The sequence below is a fragment of the Meleagris gallopavo genome, chromosome 15, assembly GCF_905368555.1.
Source record: "Meleagris gallopavo chromosome 15, MGAL_WU_HG_1.1, whole genome shotgun sequence".
In the NCBI taxonomy this organism is placed as follows: Eukaryota; Metazoa; Chordata; class Aves; order Galliformes; family Phasianidae; genus Meleagris; species Meleagris gallopavo.
Window position 1 is genome coordinate 8,864,524 of NC_139418.1, and position 20,249 is coordinate 8,884,772.

Below are 20,249 nucleotides of genomic sequence, written 5' to 3' on the forward strand. Positions count from 1 at the left end.
ATGAAGCTAGCCATTTTTATCTGCACTTTCTAAGTACAAAGGCTTGGACTTGGATGTATTGGTAGAGAATCAGTCTAAAAATAGACTTACCTAATCTGACCTTGCTATTGAGCTTGATATCTAAGAATCCGTGGGAATGATCCTTAGGCCTGAAGTTATTGCCTGTTGTGATCTGAGCTGTTTCCCTGTCTGAGAGTAGTACCGCATTGTTCTCTTAAAGGTTGTATGAGTCACAACTTATGTGAGTTGCTTTATCACTCTAATTAGTCTAGAGATTGAAAAAAGGAAAAGTGTATGCAAAAGGTCAAAGGCAAAACATATTAGTAGTCCTTGTAAACTTGTGAGGCACTCCATATGATTTTCTGTTTGAGAAATAAAACGCTCCTAACTCCTTTCATCTAGCCTGCAACGTTGAAATGTCTCTTCCATGTGTCAGTGGTGTAATCTACATAATGAACAAAGCCTCACAGATGGACTGGCTGATGCAACGGACATTCTTTTCATAAATTGCCCCTCGCTTTTATCAATTTCTTGGTTTCCCACAAGAATATGGTCAATTACTGAACTTACTTCCTATATTGCGTAACTTTTAAAAGTGCTACAATTCAGTGAGGTGAGATTTTTGTTCCAGAATAATCAGTGGTACAAAATAGCTGAAGGAAAAGAAGGCAGTCATTAAAAAGAATGGGAAGAAGAAAAAACATCTTAGAATGGGTAGCTTAAGTAAATAAATAAATCCACACTGATTTCATTTTTAACAGATGTCATTAAGTTAATGTTTTCTTTTCTCCCTATAATTTATGCAGTACTACAGCTCTTCTGACTGTCTTGGAACTTCTTTGTGCCCTTGGCTTCTGAAGTTTTTAGAGCTTGCTTTAGATTTTATTATAAATTCTTTTTTTTTTTTTTTTTAAACTAAAGGCCTTTTAGGAATGCAGGAAAATATTTGTTTTGAAGCCCTTCTTTCACCTTCATTGCTTTGCTTGGCCAATGATCACCACTTATTCAAATTCACAAAGTTCTAGGGCTTCAGATTTTATTTCCACAACCCTACGTGGTAGGTTGGAGATCAAACCCTCCCTGGTTCCTCTCTTAGACTTTATCCTAAGACCGTTGGTCATGACGTTGTTTTAAACCAAGTTTGATCCAGCCACCTAATTATTGGATCAGAGAAGGTAAAGTCAAAGGCTGAATTTACTATGACCATGTGTCCAGGATTTGGGAAAGCTCTGTGGAAAACAAAAGTCTAGTTTGTATGAAAGAGGGCATTTACTTTTGCTGTGTTAAAGGGATGCATATCCCAGCCAAGAACCTGGAAGATGTTAAGGTAGATGTGTCTGTCACAAACATTGAGCTTTTCATTTTTTTTATGGACCATCTGCACTTTTAGAGAGTATGAAGTGGAATAGCAACCCGCAAAGAGGTATGAAGGTGACATTTTGGTTATCCAGCAACAGCAGTAATAAGCAAGAGTTCTCATTAGCTGTGTGTATGGGGAGAATATAAAACTTTATGTAGTGATGGCTTCCAATAAAAGAAAAGATATCTCATTCTTGGAGTGAAACTCAGACGTTCACCAGTCCAAAAACTTGCCTAAGGCCTCCCCAAACTCCCAGTCTCCTTTTTTTGTCATTCGTAGCTGCGTGATTGCTGGGTCTCAGGCGTTTATTCTGCCTTGCAGAGTATGTCTGCCATCCAGCTGAAGGTGTGATTGTTCCACCTCATGTACCCGTACCAATAACGATGTAACTGCACTGGCAGAAGTTTAGTTGCCAAAAATATTCCCAATAGCTCAGGCAAACATACTAAGTCTGAGCTGAAGCTTCCACTGCTGCCAGCCATATGTTTACGCTAACGAGATCAGTATCAGTAGAACTACCTTGGAGATGTTGTAGAAGAGTGGTGTTGCTACTATAGATTGTGCTGTAACTTCATCTTTAGAAGTTTCTGCAGCAAGGATCAAAGCTGTATTGCTTCCAGTAACAGGCAGATACTAAGAATGTATTCCCTTCTCCAGAGGTTATACGTATTCTCGTTTTGTGTTTTTTTTGTTGATGTTGATCTTTTGCTGTAACTCAAGCCTAGTTTTTAAAACCTAGGTGCCAGAATTGAGATGTATCTACGTATTAAGGAGTGGTTTTCAGAAGTGCTGTCTGCCCTCAGCTTCTAGAACTATACCAACCCATTCTCCCTCTGTTTTGAAGTCTAATGGCCATTTTGTGCCTGTACAGCTCACAGGGATTTGCAAATGTGAAGCCAAAGTGAGGCCACTGATATCTTCTTAACTTAGAGGAAAAAATGTCACTGTGTGCTTCAGGCAGCATTTGTGCCTTGATCAGTTTGAGATTTCCTTGGGGAAATCTCAATCATCTCTGACAGAGGGAGGGAAAGGAGCTCCATTTATTTTTGGTTGTGTAGTGTGATGCAACTGCTGCATGTGGAAAATAAGGTTGCATTTGTAGTGAATATGCATTCAATCCTGTCCTTTTCAGCTTGTTCATCACTGGCACATAGACCATAATTTCCTGTAATGTGTTTTAATTTCATATTAACAATTTATGAGCTGTTAATCTGTGCTTTTTTTCACCTTTCTGCGCTGAATGAATATAACATAAAATAAATCAGTACCCAGATTATATCAGTTAGCTGAAATTTGTTAGAGAATACACATAGTATTGTTATTGTCTCCTTGACTGGCTGAGTGTGTAAACATTTCCAAAGAAAACACAAATGCAAATTTTGCTTTCCATGGGTGCTTGTGCCAGTAAAATCTCATCTTTCCAGAGCTCATGGCAAACTAATGGAAGACGTGTGAGCATGGGAGGGACAAGTCTATATAAATATTCAAATGAACATTCACAGCATTAACTTTTTGTTTAGTTCTTCTGGATTTCTGTGTTTCTTATGATTAGGAAGGCGTTTAGTTCATGCAAATCCTCTGATCCTTTGTAGTCTGACTTTGTACTCTCACACTTTCATGGAGATGTCTGACCTGGGTGAGTCATACTGGTGCAGTGGGACATACCATGCAGTGCTGCATTTTCAGTTTTATGCCACTATCCTGGGGACAAAATGGAGGAAATGCTTCCCACAATCCCAACATTATTGAGGTAGGTGGGGACCTCTGGAGGTCTTCTAGTCCACCTCCCTCTCCCCATGCAACTCAAAGGAGAGGTGACTAAAGTAGTTTGATCTGGTCCATGCTGAGTATCTCTAAGGATCAAGACTCCACAATGTGTTTGGGGGCAACCTGTCCCAGTGTTTGACCATCTTCACAGTAAAACAACTTTGTTTTCTTGTTGTTAAATGAAGTTTCCTTTATTGTAAAATACCCTTTGCCCCTTCGAATACCCCCGAGGAGAGTCTGTCATTGTCCTCTTTACTTCCCTCATCAGGCATTTATCCATCGAGCTCTGTGTTCTTGCAATTAGACAATTTTCTAGGTGCTTAAGTGTTCATTTGCAAATAGGACTTTTGCTTTCTCAGTTGAGGGGCTCTTAAACTTTTACTAAAGGCACAGGATTGAGGAGCATGATAAGGCTGGGGTTAAAAATCCAGACTTGTGCACTCCAATATAGAACATGGCTCCACACTGACAGCTCAGCTCTGTGCAGAAATGCACAGCTGTGGCACCATGTCATTTTTGCACCATGATATTAAGCAAATTGCTTTGGCTCTACTTGCCTGTGTGTACCAAATCCTTGTCATGAGGGAATATTATGTGCAGTGGGAGAGGAAAAGATGCAGTTCCTTTTGCATCTCGTGCTGAGATGCTGCTCGTGTCTATCCTGTTCCTTTTTGTCTTCCCCAGGTTCCCTGCCTTCTTATGGCTTTGTCAGGGAGAGAAAATGGTGGCTTCCCTGGTTGCTTAGTGCAGTGGCAACTATATCTAAAAAATAAAAATAAAAATAAATAAATTCACATTAAGGAGTTGTCTTCATGATTTGTGGATTTGTATACAGGAAAGCAGGCCAAGGCTGTCTGATTTCATTTCTGTAAAAGAATGTAACTCCAGTTCCTTGCCAGTTTATACCATTCCCCATGCCGGGCAGTAGATAATTTCTCATGGTCCCAAAGCTTTCAACAATACTCCATTATGTTTCATGACTCATAAATGGGCTGGTGCCCATGGAAAGCCATGTGTCTCAGTGCAGGCAGCACAGCTCCCAGCAGTATGTTTGAGCTGATTTCATAGCCTCCAGACCTAGCATGGTTTATTATTTTCATGACTTGCTCGCTGTTCTCATTGTTGCTAAGAGCGTATTGCATCAGTAGCAGAAATAATATTGAAGGCCTTCATGTGTTTTGATACAAAATTAAAAGCACAGTATGCGGAGCTTCAAATGAACGCAGAAGAAAACAAGATCAAACAAATGACTGAACTAAAGTTCAGACCTAATAGCTCTTGGAGATAAGCAGCTCGTACAAACTGCGGTGACGGCGATAGATAAGACGATATTATCTGGCCCAATAGAGCAGTGGTGATTTTTGCTGGATTACCTGTGTGCTCAGGTTCTGTGCTGGCGGATGTTGCCCACGTCCTCTGTGTTAGACTGGAATAAACTGAGGGATTAGAAAGATACGATATATGATATAATCTCCTGTCTGCTCCTGCAACCTTTATTTGAAAGAGCTGAATCAATGAAGCCAACTGTTACTTACATAATTATTACTACATGCTGCCTTCAGCCTGTTATGCACTGTGCAAACATATGTGAAGCTGCAGTCCGTACCTCTACACCTGAGTAAAGGTTGGGGGATTAGGGCACTGGGTTTACGGCCTGATTCTGCTGTTATTAAAGTCCATGAAAAAACCACTGGTTGGCCTCTTTCCTCAGTGTTTTTGAATCCTATTGTGATTTCCTTGGGTTTGGGCTCTGTTGGCGTGATCTGGGCAGCCTTGTGATATGGGGAGGACTGTTCCAGGGGGGTGGCTTGGGGTAGGAGCCAAAGGGAGCTCAGCTGAGAAGGGCTGAATGGAGTGGTTTTGTCTGCTGTTGTGAAGGCGTTTTGTAATTCTCGGATAATTTTGTGAAGCTGCTGCCAGGTGCTGTCGCAAGCCTATGGCTGTGGAAATAGCTGCTTGAATAATAAGGACAATGGAATCTGGAGGAAAAGAAAGAAAGAAAGATTTATAGTATTTCTCTTTTGTTTTGGTGGCCTTTATTTATTTATTTGTTTATTTATTTATTTAGCCTAAATAGTAAAAGCACGGAAGTCAGTATTGCTATAGCTGTGCATTTAGACTCATATATTTATATTCTAGTACAAGGCAAAAATTGGGTCATAAGCACTATAGATGAAAGCTTTCTAAAACAAAATCTTTCCTTCCCATTTTTTGTTCCTCCCTATCTCCTAATGGCAGTATTAGACTTAAAAAAAAAAAAAAAAAAAAAAAAAAAAAAAGCTTTCAGATTCAGCCTCAATAGAGCAGGAACAAGGTATTTCAAAAAACGCATTCTTATTGAACTTGCTCTTGGTTATGTAATTTCCCATTTGCTATTCCATTTTTTTTTTCTGATTTAGCCAGTTATCGAGTTTTTAATGTACACATTTATTTGAGAGGGCTGAATATATTTGGTCTACTGAAAGTAAAGTATGTTCTATAAACAGATCTGTTCCTTCAGCAGAGCTTCATCTGTTTAGTTATTTTTTTGGATGGAGCTGCAGCAGTAACATTGGGAATGTGGTTGGTTTCTTGAAACAATCACTGGGCATTTGTACAGAAAACAGATTCAAGTCAGGAAGACTTAAGAAGCAAAGCATGTGTGGATCTGTTGTGATGCTTAATGATTCATTTAGTGCTCTGTGGTTAATGATTATAATGACTATATGTGGTAATCCTGCTCCCACCCTCACCTCCTCCTTCCTCTCCCTCACCCTTTCCCCCCTGAAATAGGCAAGCACAGAAAAATCCTGCAGCACAGCGTGTCAGAGATGGCTTGCACAGAGGGGCTGGCAGCAGGTTTGTGTCATCACCACCCTCAGGAAGGCTCGGCATCAATCTGGGAGCTCAGGCTTCCCGCAGCCTGGCCCACGCTTGTGGCTCCCGTTGGTTTCTGCAAGCTGCAACAGGGAAAATTCCCTGCTGCGGACCGAGCTCAATGGCTGCAAACCATGGAGGATGCAGGCTCTGGCTGTAATTAAAAGTGCCTTCCTATTAGTTCGCGTAGCTGGGGCCAAAGGACCTGGCTTTGCTCTCTGATGCTGAGGGAGGCAGGAGCAGTAATTAATTAACGACATGAGCTTCTCCATTGTGCAGTCTGGTCCCGTGACCCTCGACAGGTTTTGTAGCACAGCTGAGGAAAGATTTATTTATTAAAACTTAAGGCAAAGGTACAGAGAGATAGGTAAAAGTTTTGGAAACAACCTAAAATCCTGCGCAGTGCAGCAGCCTTGGGGGACTGTTTACCCAACGTTCATGAAGAATGCCCTCCTTCCATCCCACCTCTGACCAACTCCAGACTCACCACCTGCCCAGACATGCTCCATGGGGATTTTTCTCTCAGTTCCAATGCAAATGCTGTGCTGATAGCTTGCTTGGCAGTGAGCATCTGCTTAACTCAGGGTGCAGATTCATGAACCTTTTCCCCAGCAGCAGAGGCAATTTACAAGTTTTGCCCCCACCTTTAGCTACTGGCTGCTGGACTGCACCATGCACTTTATTGTACCCTTGATTGTGCTGAGGCAGCTCTTTGTGGGGATGTGAGGTGAGCCAAAATTGAAAAACAAAACAAAACAAACCCCAAACAAACAAAAAAAACAGAAAACCAGAAAGCTTTCCTATCCAAAAGTAGGGTTCCTGACCCAGCTTACAGTGCAGTCCCACCACCATTTGGGGTTGTTCATCAGTACAATTGAACAGGAGGAAATCTGATGTGTGGAGATGGGAGCGGAATGGAAGCAGAAACTTCTCAAACCTCACTTCTCCTTGGAAAAATGGCTGTGTAATTGCAGGTGGTGGTTATGCTGTACTAGATTGATGCATTTGAAGGATCTAAACTGATGTAGTTCAGGGAAGAGAATGCAGCTGCCTTTGCACTGAGCTCAAGATGTTTCAAAATCTAAAGTGAGGCTGTAAGAAAGAAGGGGACACACTCTTTAAGGAGGATCTGTTGTGATAAGATGAGGGAAAGTGGTTTCAAACTAAAAGAGGGGAGGTTCAGGTTGGATACATGGAAGAAGTTAATGGCAGTGAGGCACTGCACAGGTTGCCCAGAAAGGTGGTGGTGCCCCATCCTTGCAGATACCATAGGTCAGGCTGGAGAGGCCCTGAGTACTGATGGAGCTGTGGGTGTCCCCATTCATTGCAGAGAGCTGGGCTATGTGGCCTTTAAGAGTCCCTTCCAACTCAAAAGAGTCAATGTAGGATTTATACAGGCTTTGCATTTTATCTTGACTGTATGCTGGTGGCAAGAGGGCGGAGAACACTTGATCCAGCATAAAGTCAGTGCGGTGCAGGCAGGTGATATTTAATCTGGCATAAAGCCTGCTGGTACAAAGTTAACATGTTGAAATGTTTTGAACAAATTTGAACCAGCACAGTTTATACCCATGCAGTGTTTTGCCCTGTGTGGCTGAAATGTTTTTGGTCAGGTAATGAAGTAGGTTCAAACCATGGCCCAGCAGACTTGCTTCTCTTCCAGCATCACGACTTTCTTTCCTGCCTTTATGTTCCCCATGTGTCCTTAGCTCTGTTTGAAGTTGGTGCTATACCATGCCTTCTCTGTCATCAAAAAAGTAATTAAGAGTGGAGACACTGCTACACCCTGCTCAGCTTCCAGCAGAGACCACACAAGATCTTGACTTAAACGCAAAATTGAAGCAACAGGCAGACAGGCATGCAATGTGTTGCTCTGGACACAAAATCTGACAGATTTGATCTGCTGTCACGGTTTGGGATTCCAAAAGGGAAGAGAGAAAGCAAGCTATTTCCCCAAAATTAAGGTTAGTAAGAGATGTGGCGGTTGCCTCTCTTACTGCAGCAAAGTTTAGAGGCAGTAGGTAGTCTGAAAATGCTGGTAATGTAGAGCTAATGCTCTTGACCAGTGGCTTTTGTGGAAGAGGCATTGCATCTTCTTTGAAAATTGTTCTAGAAAGTCTGGTTGCTTCTGATATTCTACTCTACTCTTTATTTCCTGGCCTAAGTTTGAGCTGGCAGATGTGAATGAAAGTCACCTCTTAGCAGGAAGGGAGGTTTGGTTCTGATGTCCATTAGGACCAGAGCCCCTACTGTGAGGCTGCTGCTGAGAAGATGCAGGGCTGAGGGTGGCCAGACAGTGTCTGTTAGGGAGCAATTACTGTCATAGATCAGATTTGTTCATGTAATGAGTTAATGACTAAATAAAATTAGTCAGAGTCTAGTTAAAATAGCATGCTGTGTCTGAGAAGTGATATAAGCTGATGCCTTCAGATGCTCATTGAAAAGTGATTTCCGCCTGTAGAGGATATGAAAATGTTGAAAGGCCAAGCATGATATACTGGCTAGACTTATGTTCAGTAACACAGGGAAAACGCAGGCTTAGATTTTCATTCTGGAATGCACAAGTTGGGAGAGTTGTTTCGGAGCACATGGGATGTAAGTCTAAGCACATAATAACGAGGTGTGTGCGGGAAGTTAATTAGGTTCATTTTCCTGAACATTACCTGATGTACACCCATAGTCCCAGTGCTTGAAGAGGCAAGTCTGATGTGGGAGTGTGAGCATCAGGCCTGGCAGAGTTTCTGCGTGGCAGTATTTGGACATGCAAATCAACACGCAATTACTTTTGTTTCCCTTTTCCTCTACATTTTTATGATTAGTTGAAGGTACCTAGAGGATGCTTTGTTTCCCTATGGCTCCCCTCACCTCATTCAAACAAACCTAATATGCTTTTCTGGACAGCAACCAAGTTTATACTTGTGCCAGCATCCCAAGCTTGTGCTGACTTGTACTGTTGTGGCAATAATTGCTAATGAGTGCAAATGTGTTCCTGGAAAACTCTTGATGCTGGAGAGGCATCTCTGACTGGAATGATGCTTCTGGCTATGAGAGAGCTGAACACCTGTTCCTTGCTCCGTGCAAGGAATATGAGGGACTCTCAGGAATCCCCTTTTTAACTTTCAAGTGTGCTCTGAATGCAAGGCCTACTGTTGAATCTCAAGTTTTTTTCTTTTTTTTTTTTTTTAATGCCAGTCTTGCTGAAATTGCCACATCCCTTTTATCAGCTCAGCAACAATTCCTGCTCTTCTATTCTTGCATGCAAAGGGCTGCCACGATACAGCAGATGGAGCTGAGGGCTGACCATAAAGAAACAATTCCTGCAAAATACAGGAGATGGTGTGAGGAGGAGTGATGTTAGGAAGGCTGTTTGACTCAGTGACATGAGGTTTTTTGTGTTTTGGTGCTGACCTGTAGTTGTTTGAATCCTGTCTGATCAAAACTGAGCCTTGGGCTGTATTGATTACTTAAATATATTTATTGTTTTCTTGTAGTAGTTTTTTTTTTTCCCTTTTTTTTTCCTTCTGCTGTCACCAATAGTTCTGCGCAAATAAATGTATTCACGCAGGGATGTGTGATGTTATGTTTTTTCTCTATGTTATGTTGAGACTCACAGGTTCTTCTTTGAACAGATTTTTCCTTGTCTTGGCCAATGAACTGAAATGACTAGGGCATTTAAAATTGATTTAAAGCAGTGTGGTCCTGTTGTGATTTTTTTGCTTAATTCTATTCATCCCTGTGGCTATGTTGAAGTACAAAATCACGATAAACCTATATTGGGTGGAGAGTTCACTTAGGATAGGTTCAACCTGCAGTAACCATTGCCAGGTACTGTTGGTGTTAGTAGAGACAAAACCAATCTAGCAGTCTACCCAGGGGCATGGACTCATTCTGATTTTGCCCTTTCATGATCCTCCTCCATTACTTAAAAAAAAATAAAATAAAGCAATAGGAAGATACTTCAAAAGAGCGGACTGTTGGAGCGCTTCATTTGTAGTCAGTGCAGCCTATATGGTCTGCTGAGGCTGCTGCTGGCCAGTGGCAGAGGACTGGATTCTGTCACCTCAGAGTGGGTAGAGAAAGCTGATCAGAAATGTATTGATGACTCCCTGCAGTGGTGGATTTGAATCAGATACGCACTGTCTTGGGCAGCATTCTAGGTAGAATCTCTGCACTATGTTATTGTCCCAGGCTTTCCTCCGACTGATGTTACTTCTCCATTGCCATGGTGATGAGACTGCTGAAGACTATGGTGCTGCCAACCTTCCTTGCTCCTCACCACAGAATTCAGCTTCCACTGACAAGCATAAAGTCCTCTCTCTTCTCTCACTGAGGTGATGGGGGGGAGGAATGGGGGATCTGTTTAGCTCTTTGGAAGCTGGATCTGGGGAGGATGAGAGAATGGATATACAAAATTGCTTTATTATTGCTTTTAAAACAAACAAAACTAAACCCAACAAAAAATTCATGAAATCACACTATCACACCGTATAAAACTGGGCTTTACTCCTTGCAACAGAGGAGCTGGCCTGTGTTCACGTACACATGCAAATTCACAGTTGGATCTTTCTGCTCTATTTTGCTATATTTGTGATGATTTTTTTTAAGTGTATGTGTGTCGCATCACCTTCAGCTTTGAAGGATTCATGGGTGCACCAAAATGGACTTCCACATCCCCCAAACCTTGATGGGGATGAAAGTTAAAGGCCCTTATCTTTAGATTTGTTTGGCAGCTATGGTCCATCTCAGAAATCTGTAACTCCTCCACGGCTGGGAACAAACAGTTCTTGACTGTTTTCAAAATCTATTTGTACCAGGCACTTCATCATTTTGACTTTATGATACATGTGTTCACAGAAATATATAGAACCATTTTAATAGCTTCAAGCTGTTCTAGATTGACCTACCCTAGCAGGTACTGGCAAAACCTGAATCTATTACTTCATTAGCTTTTGTTCGTGAGACCTGGATGGAGTCAGAGGAATGAGAATGAAAAATAGCTTTTCTTTTCTTGGGTACTGATGTGAATATGAGTACAAGGCAGTCTGAATGGATTACATTCTGTAATCTGATTACTTCCATGTAATCTGATGGATTAAATGAGATGAATTGACGGTGTCTCAGCCCTTCAATTCTTGATACCTGTATCATATAGCTGCTTTCACCTTTTCATCTGTACGGAAGAGCATGCAGAATTTTTCTCCCTGTTTCTGTCTTCCTTTGCCAGTTGCTCAGAATAATGTTAAACAGTGACAACAACAAAATGAAGAAAGAAAAAAGAAGAAAGAAACAGTTATTTCCAGTGATTGTAATGGGATGGAAGAAAGGCAGTAGTTTGGGATATTTTCCCAGCCTGGAAAAGATGTGCAGGTTTTGTTGTGTCTCTCTCTTGTCAGAAAAATGTATTTCTAAATGCACAGGAGTGGGCATAGGCAGATGCAGGGCTGGGGCTGGGGCTGTCCCCTCTGGGCACTTGGTGGCAACGACTGGCCATTGCTGTGGATGGTTGGTGATAGTGGAGAGGGGGACAGTAACTCATGTGGCAGCCTGTCGTGCTCTGGTTCACAGTCATGCATGTAAGTGTCCCTTGTTTTTAATTAGGGAGATGCTGTACTTTTGGGACTTCAGAGCTGAGCTCAGGTTTTGGACAGCCTGAACTGAAACTTTCAGTCCAAACTTATGGCAGTCAGAATCCTTGTATGAGCTTTGCAAACAGACCATAATTTCTGCATGAAATTAGGCTGATACAGCTACCTTTGAAGGAGATCTTGAGAGCACCACTTGAGCACAAGCAGTCAATATTTGTACACTACAGAATTAAGCTGTTCTCAGCAGAAGAATTATCTGATAGTTAACATCCCACAGCTTGGAAGTGGGAAGTCAAATACTTTTTGCTTTCTGTTACCTTAGTTACTCTGCCTATACAATGGGGATAAAATGAGAACTCCCTGTAGCAGACTTGTGGAGATGTTGCGAGTGTTAATAAATGTTTGCAGAGCTCTTTAAAGCTTTGATTAAAGTAATTATGAAGATCTATTTCTAGACTTGGCTGCTGTGGAAAGGACTGGAATAGATGAAAGTGGTGCTGAGAAACTATTGAAAGCAGGATTTAAAAGAGGATAGTTCTATGTTAAACTGTAACCATGAGAGATTTTATATATTTAAAGAAAGGCAGATCCTGTGATATTGGCACAATATGTCAGGCTTTTTTTCCAGTCTGCCAAGCCAAACTACCCAATTTCCTGGCAGTGATTCTGAGAAACTTACTCTTATCTTCTATTTAAGGTGTAATTCATTAGTATTAGCCATAACGGACCATCAGAAGCAAGACATAGATATGTCCCATAGAAGCTATTCAGAAGAGACATTCAGGGGGAAAGGGAATTCACAAACAGAAGACGTATTCTCAGAATTAGAGCCAGAACACCCTGTCTCCTGCCTTGTTTGTGTTTTTTTTTTGTTTGCTTTTTTTCCCTTTTCTAATTTACAAGCCAGGCAGCGGCTGTCTACCTCCCTGTGGATGTATGGAGCCCAAAGAGCCCTGTTCTTGGCCCTTTGACAGTGCTATATTAAAAATGTTTCATAATAATAAAGCTTCCAGTGTTAATGGTAAGGAAAGAAGACTTGACTTCTCTCGCCTATAACTGGCTTGCATCCTCCTCTGCAGTAGCCAGTAGTAACAGAGACCCTGCGCCAAGTTGTAGCATCAGTTCCACCCAGACAGCCTTTGGACTGTAAGACAGGGTAGACTGGGCAATGTGGCTCTAATATCTCAAAACTGGAAAAAAAAAAATGAAGCTAGACAGTTGGTTTTTTTTATACCATCTATATTCTTTTTATTGAGAGACTAGATTTAATAAATCTTTAATGATCTGCTTAGAAGACTCCAAGCCAAGCTGCAAACTTATGAGCATGGGTGTGGGCAGAGATGTTAGCAGAACAAAGTGGCTGTCTGAATTGGCCAAATAGACTTATGCAATTATATCTATGAGTGGAGCTACCTACGTAAGTGAAAAATGAAGAGTATTTCTGTCACCCATGACTTGGTGCAGAAATCAAAGCAAGGAAGCTCAATTACCATTACAAGCAAGAAACCCCAAAGTCTGGCCTGTTCCAGGGAGTTCAAATGCTCTCTGTCCTGACTGCTGGGAATAGAAGCAAATGTCTTGGGCAGTTTGCATGTCATGCCAGACAGCTCTACCAACCAAAAATTGGACTACACCCGGCCACACGGAGAGACAAATTATTGGGGAAAAATCTGTAATCCAGGTATTTTGGAAAGTGTTTTTAGCCAGAAGGATGGCAATATGAATGCTGCTGTCAAACTGGAGGAGACCTTAGGAAGGCAAATCCCAAAATGTACAGAGGGACGTGTGGCTAAATACAGAGAAGCCTTGGGGAGCTCAGCCTTAACTCATGCTGGCAAAAATATGCCCTTGAAAAAGGTGTTGCGACAGGCCTGCTAGAGCTTCCCACAATGAACTTCTGTACTGTATAAGTCTCAATGTTACAGTTCAATCTCTTTCATTAGTTCATTTCTGAAAGTATGTTCTTTTTCCCTGACTGCAGGATCTGCACAAAAGCAATTAGTGATGTCTTTGTGTTGGTATCCTGCAGATCAGCTTAATGACATGTAAAAGGAACGCCACTGACATTTGCCTGAGATTTGCTTTAACATATACCTCTGCTGATTTACAGAACTGTGTTTTTATTCTTATTTTCTTAAAAAGTTGTAAACGTTACTAAAGATTTGGAGAGTAGTTCATAAGTTCAGTTTTAGCTTCCTCCTGACATCAGCTAATCAAGGAGGCTTGGTGGAAAAATATGCCATAAGACAATAAAAGAACAAGATTCTAGATTCATTTATTGAAATAGATGGAGTGTATAAGCTTAGATATTTATTATGAAGCAAATATCTTTTAAATGCATGCACAACAGCGCTAAGAAATGCCATGGCAAAGGATGAGTAAGGATAAATTCAAGGCTTGCTTTTTTTGTGGAATTATCTTCTCAGGAAAGTAGGGAACTTCCCCATGATATTAAACTGAAATGAGAAAAAATGCTATGACATACCTAAGTGGAATACGCATACAGTCACAAATACGTAAGCCAGAGATTCTTAAGATATCTGCGCATAGTTTTCATCATCAACTTCCTTAGCCAATACAGCAACTATTAAGCTTGGATAAGGGTAAGTTTTTGAAACTTGAAATCTATGGAGGCATGATTCACCTGGCCAGATACTGAGATCTCCATCTGTGCTCACTGTCTAGACTGCTGTTACAGTCAGCAGAGAGAAAACAGGCATTTCTAGGGCATGATTTGTCGTCTTCTAAAATAGATCTCTGCTCAGGCAACTGCTTGGAGACAGAAGTCCAAAGGTGACTTAGCACTATGGAAATTTGTGAGCCAGAAATTTGCGCTCTGTAATGGAGAACTTAGTTCTGAAAACTAGTTTTTTAGAATGCCGTTCTTGAGAGCCATAAAACATGAAGCTTCAGAAGTCCAAGGTGATCTGAACTGAGGACGTCATCAGAGGGAAGCTGGTCTGTGTTGGTTAGAGCTGCTTCCTGAGGGTTGGCTGCGATGGGAGTCATGGTGCAGATGGCCCATTCCTCATACCATTTTGAAAGACCTCTTCCCACAGGATAAACTGCCTTTCCGTTGTATCTTTGTGGTTGATTTTTAATCTTTCCTTCCTACAGAAAGTATCCCAGTAATTATAGATGAGCCTGTCCAAATCAGCCAGAGGAGGGCACTTTTGAGCTATGGGAGACCTTCTCCAGATCAATGGGGCGGTAGGTGCTGCTTGTTCCATTAATTTTTTTTTGTGGGACATTTCCTCAAAATCCTCCATTGGTAAGCTTGGTTCAGTGTCTGTCCTATTCTTCATTCCAGTCCTTCAATCCTGTTCGTTTGTCAACTGTGTTTATTTCTGTTAGGACAGAAGAAGACTTAGTGCTTTGTCTAGGGAGTCTGGTGGACACATGCTGCAGAGTTTGGGTACAGATGAAGGCATTGGTACCTCACTTGCAGGCTCTGGGTGTTGTGAGCTTGCCCTGCAGGAGATGGCTAGACTAGCCAATGTCCGGGGATACCTCTGTGACAATGAGTTCAATAGGACCAGGAGACAAGTTTGAGGGCTGCCATACTGCCGACTGTTTTAGCACCCTAGTGTCAAGCTTATGACCTGGGCCAATTATTGCTCAGTCAGATGTTACCCAAAAGTGTCTGGAGATATGGCCAAAGGCTGTTTTCAGCATTGACGTGAGATGCTCTTTTGATGTGAAAGAACATCTAACTCTGGGGAACAAGTCACTCAGTCCCATTACCAGAAAGTGGGTCCTGGCTTTTATAGTTAACCAATATAGGATTTGCCTTGATATTCGTCAACTTGGCCTTGTCTGGGAAGTGAGGGCCCTGTCATGCCATGTGCTTGGCTTTGTTTGGGACACTCTTCCCTTGAAAAAGTCAGGCTACTACTTTGCGTAGCAGCAAGTTTGGAGATCTGCTTTGCAGCCGTTCTTGCAGGGAAGCATTTTCAGGGAAAGTATTTAAAACATTAGCAGAGGGGGGTGGGGTGGAAATCTCAGGGAAAGTAAAATCCGTACGTATTGTACATATGTTTGCTTTAAAGAGTGGGTGACCCCTGCTGAGTTTCTTGGCAGTGAAAGCCAGACCAATGAGGACATCACCAGATGGGTTCATTACCAAGGCATTTTCATTATCACCCCTTGGGGCCAGCCCCTCGTCGTCCTCCTGGTCGGAGCATGGGAAGGAACACTGTGTTCCCAATCCGTGGAGGTATGAGAACACAGGGGGAAGTGCTTGTTTCTGGGACAAAAAAGCTGTGGTGACTGATCACGCCACTCAAGTTCACGTGAGACGCTTAAGGCCAATTTGCTGGTCCTACAGCCCCCCTCTCTCAGCCTATATATGTAAGTACACACCAATTCAAACGCACGGTTAAGATCCAGTAAGTGCCGGTGGAAATCTGGTTCATCTCAGATGAGGCTCCCCTGGCATGACCCTATCAGTACATTAATTCCAGTGGAGCTCACTGGAACTTGTACAAAGACAACATGAGCAGAAAGAAGAACATAAGCAAACCAAGTAAATCTTGGTTAATCCAATCTGAAGGAATTCCCTACTGAAAATGGACTAATGCCTTGAATTTGTTCTGACTTATCTTGCTATGGCAGTTCTCTGAGAACAAGAAAATGATAGTTTTCAATACTCAGACTCCTTTAAAAATTACATTTACAGAAACAAAGACATCAAGTTAAACTGACAGTGCTTTAGTTCTTTCCCAGATAATTGTTATGCGTTATGCAGACTGTTATCTTTCCCAAAAATTGTCACTTGCAAACAAAATACATTAGTGTAAGGCTTTGCCTCACTCATTTAGGCTGTGAGGGCTACACCAGTGCAAATGATTGTTTTATTCAGGCAGTGTAGTGTTCTCACTTTTTTTTTTTTTTTCCTCTAAGTGTATGTGATCCTGAATTTCTGGAATAATTGCTCTAAAATTGGAGTGGCTGAAGGTCTGTGGGTGGGCTGAAAAACCCATCCATGGCTCCGAGGTGGGATTTAGTGGAGTGGGTAACCCCTTTCTAACTCAAGCAACCTCGAATGCTGGAGAACTTGTGTGCTAGACTTGGAAGTGTGCAGAATGGAATTTCTATCACCTCTTTTCCAATTATCATTGTTTATGCATGAAGCCACCTGTCTTCTTGGTACCTTGCCATGGTGAAAAGAAATTTCTTTCCATGTTCCCAAGAGAAGGAGAAGGCTGGTGAAAAAAGGAAGGCATTTTGACATTTATGAAGAAAAAGCAAATATGTATTGCAACAGACCCGGAAGGGTCAGAATGGACTGAATGTTCCAAAACCTTTATGGTAATTTGCTGCAGTAATTTCCATCATAATTAAGAAGCTGATACTGAAGCCGTTATTGCTATGAGTCAGGCTTGCAAGATCTGCTTCTACAGCACACATAGCTGCAGGCTGCCCATACTCAGCATTTAAATGCTATTAATTTAGAAACGGTTACTAGAAATACGTCTGTTAAATATAAAGTTCAGAGCAACACAGATACACAAAACTGATAACAAACCCCAGCTGTGGGGAAATGCGGGAATTCTTATGCACACCTTAAGTCTCTGCATCCACCTTTGCCCCCGGGGAATATGTCTGAGTAATCATGAAGGATTTTTTTAGGATGCAGTGTTCTGGCTCTTTCCCTCCTGCTGGCTCTGCCTTTCCTGTGGGGTGGATGCGAGGGAGCAAATCAGTGTTCAGACTGGTGAAGGCAGATGTAGCAAAGGTCACCTCTTTCCCATGCTTGTTATCTGTTCAAACCAGTATGGTTATCTGCTACCCATATTGACTTCCACAAGGGCTGCTGAATATTGAGTGCTTCTGGAAGCAAGGTGTTTGGCTGAGGTGCCAAAACAAAGATGCAGTCTGTGTTTTCCCTTTGAGTACTGTGGAGCTGTTATTAGACATATGGTTGATACAAACAGATTTCAGCCCCAGAAATGTTCATGAGTTGTCCTCTTGAAAATTAGTTCGTCATTGTTTCTGCTCCAAGATAAGATGACTGACTTTTTCTGAACGGGAGGATAGGAAATAGTGAATAATGGGGAATCTGATTCAGCTGTCAACTCCCTTCCTGACCTGCAGATCATGTTACTGGTAAGAAGAATGGCAATTACCCTGCAAAACACCCGTAAGAGTGAATATGCACAAACAGCAGGATAACAGGGTGTGTGGAAATGTTCGGAATTTGGATAGTTCTCAGTATTGCTATGTTGAATCATCCTTCTCTGCAAGATGCTGCTTTGATTCCTCCTCCTTGAGACAGGTGTTTGCCAGATTTGTTGTGTGATGTGCACTGCTGGGAGCAGTGAAATTCCCTGCCTTCATGCGACTCTTTCTTTTCCAGAACAGTCACCAGGAACAGACTGAATGAGCAGCATCGTGCTGATGCCTTCTGAACCAACAGCATGTGTTCCACCAGTCTCACTCTGCAGAGACACAGGACACAAAAGGATCTGGCTTTCTGCTAAGTCATTTTGTTCTTTTTTTCAAAATAATTCATCTTAGTGTTGAAAGGGGATGGAAAATGACTCAAGGAAAGGTCAGTCCTCTGCTCTTGGCTGTTAAGATCTACATCCAATTGCTTTCATAAAACTCTGGGAAGGCTCTGTGCAGTCACTGTATCAGATTTCTGGTGTAAAGTGTCCGGTGAGGTGAAGTGTCTGGGATGGGCATTCTTGTGGCTAATGTCAAGGACTGAGTGTTTTAAGATCTCTCCTCTAGGATATATCTTGGAACACACAATGAACTGAAAAAGTCTCTGGTGCTTTCTTGCCTTGCGTATTGTAGAAAGATATAGTACGTGCAGTGCACATAGAGTTTCTCATTAGCAGTCTATGTGTATGCTACTAGGAGGGCACTTTCTGCTATGACTTCAGACTTCACACCAGCGTATTGCTTTAGTCCCAGCCAGTTGCATTGGAGAAGGGCAAGTGGTTCTGCCTATGACCCAGGTCACATTTAAAAATGGAACTTCAATAATTACAGCGTGGTACATTTTGGACGTATCTGTGAGTGAGGTTGCTTTGATGGATCCTCTCCTGGGAAAGATGTTCTTTTGTCAGCTACAACAGTTTGATTCTGTCTGCCCTTGGCAGCCTGTGCTGGGAATACAGAAGCTCTGTGAAGGCTTTTTGAATCATATCCCTGATGTCAGTTGTCTGTGTACCCTAAGAGATAACAAAGTGCACTTCTACATCCACATGGAGTGAAGCTTGCAGTGGCATTTCTGCCCTGGACACGTGTTGATGCAGGTGTTGCTTGTGAACTTCAGGGTGCGCAGCCCCAGCACATGCAGCCTGTGAGAGCATTCCCTGCAGCACATTCATACCACACTGCACAGAGAATCTCAAATGTCTTTTTGGACAGGCAGTGAAGAACACAGAAGTGTAATCATTTGCTCTGAGAGCAAACACAAGATATTGTATAAAGTTTTTGCAGTGTGACTCAGCAACAAGAATTACAGCATGCTGTCTATTAAGGATTCTAAACTTCCTATAACAGAGTTTTTCCATTTCATGACTTATTAAATCCAAGGTTGAACTATTAGCCTGCGTTATAGCTAAGGAAACAGACACAGCATTATATATCAACACAGTTTAATATTACTCTTGAAGCTAAGCTCAAGCAGAAGTTGACAATATGATCTGACTTAATGGTGACTACATAACAGGGAGAACAGTTCCTTTCAGAGCTCTAGGTTAGTTCCCGGGGACATGAATGAATTGCACATCTCAACTGTCCCTTCCCTTACTTACGTAAACTCTTGGGGAAGATGAAAAGTCCATGTAATTGAGTAACCCTCTCACAGGGTTCTCAGGTAACTGATGAGTAGACTTGTGCTGCTGATTAGTTTTTCAGATTTTGCACAGCTGATCTGAAAATTCAGATGGAAAACATCTCAATTTTGAGTCAAGTAAGCAGGATATTAAACAAAAATAAAGAAAAAGAAAAAAACCAACAACCAAACTAACTACAGAATTGAAATGATTTCACTTCAGGTCAAGCAAAACATGTTTAACCCAGATGTTCTATTTTGTTAAAACTTCAGATTGTTTTAAAAACACAGTGAAGTCATTTTTAAAAATTGCCAATATTATTGATTTTGAAAAGGTGAATGTTTTGATTCCTTCAGATCCCTTTTGTAATGTATGTTTTTCAATTGAAACAACTGACTACAGTTGGTGTATACCCAACCAGCCTGCTACTGGCTGATTTATTTCCCTTCACCAACAGATGTTGCCCAGTTCCTCCTCCCAGCCCTTTCCCCAGGCAGCGACAGACCCTCAGCATCAGCAGCTCTGAAAGGAGCCCTTCATTACCCTCATACCAGGGGCTGGGTAATCTCAATTGGCTGAAGTGTGTAAACGAAGACCATGGAGAACAACTCCGGGTTAGAAGAATTGTCCCCAGAAATTGCTGGTTTTGGTAGGCCTGTATGAGGAGCCTTTTGACTGCTTCTGGGGAGCCACTGCAGCAATAGTTCTGGCTTTGAGGAGCTACTGATGGAACAAAACGTTCCCTTTGTCCCTGGCGTGGGTTGAGATATGGCCAGGCGGTGAGCTCTTGACCCAGCACAGCATGTCTGTGGAATGGGAGGGAGATTTTTTTGGACAAGAACTTTGAGAAATTCTGCAGGAAAAAGTTCTACAAACAACTGGATTTAATCT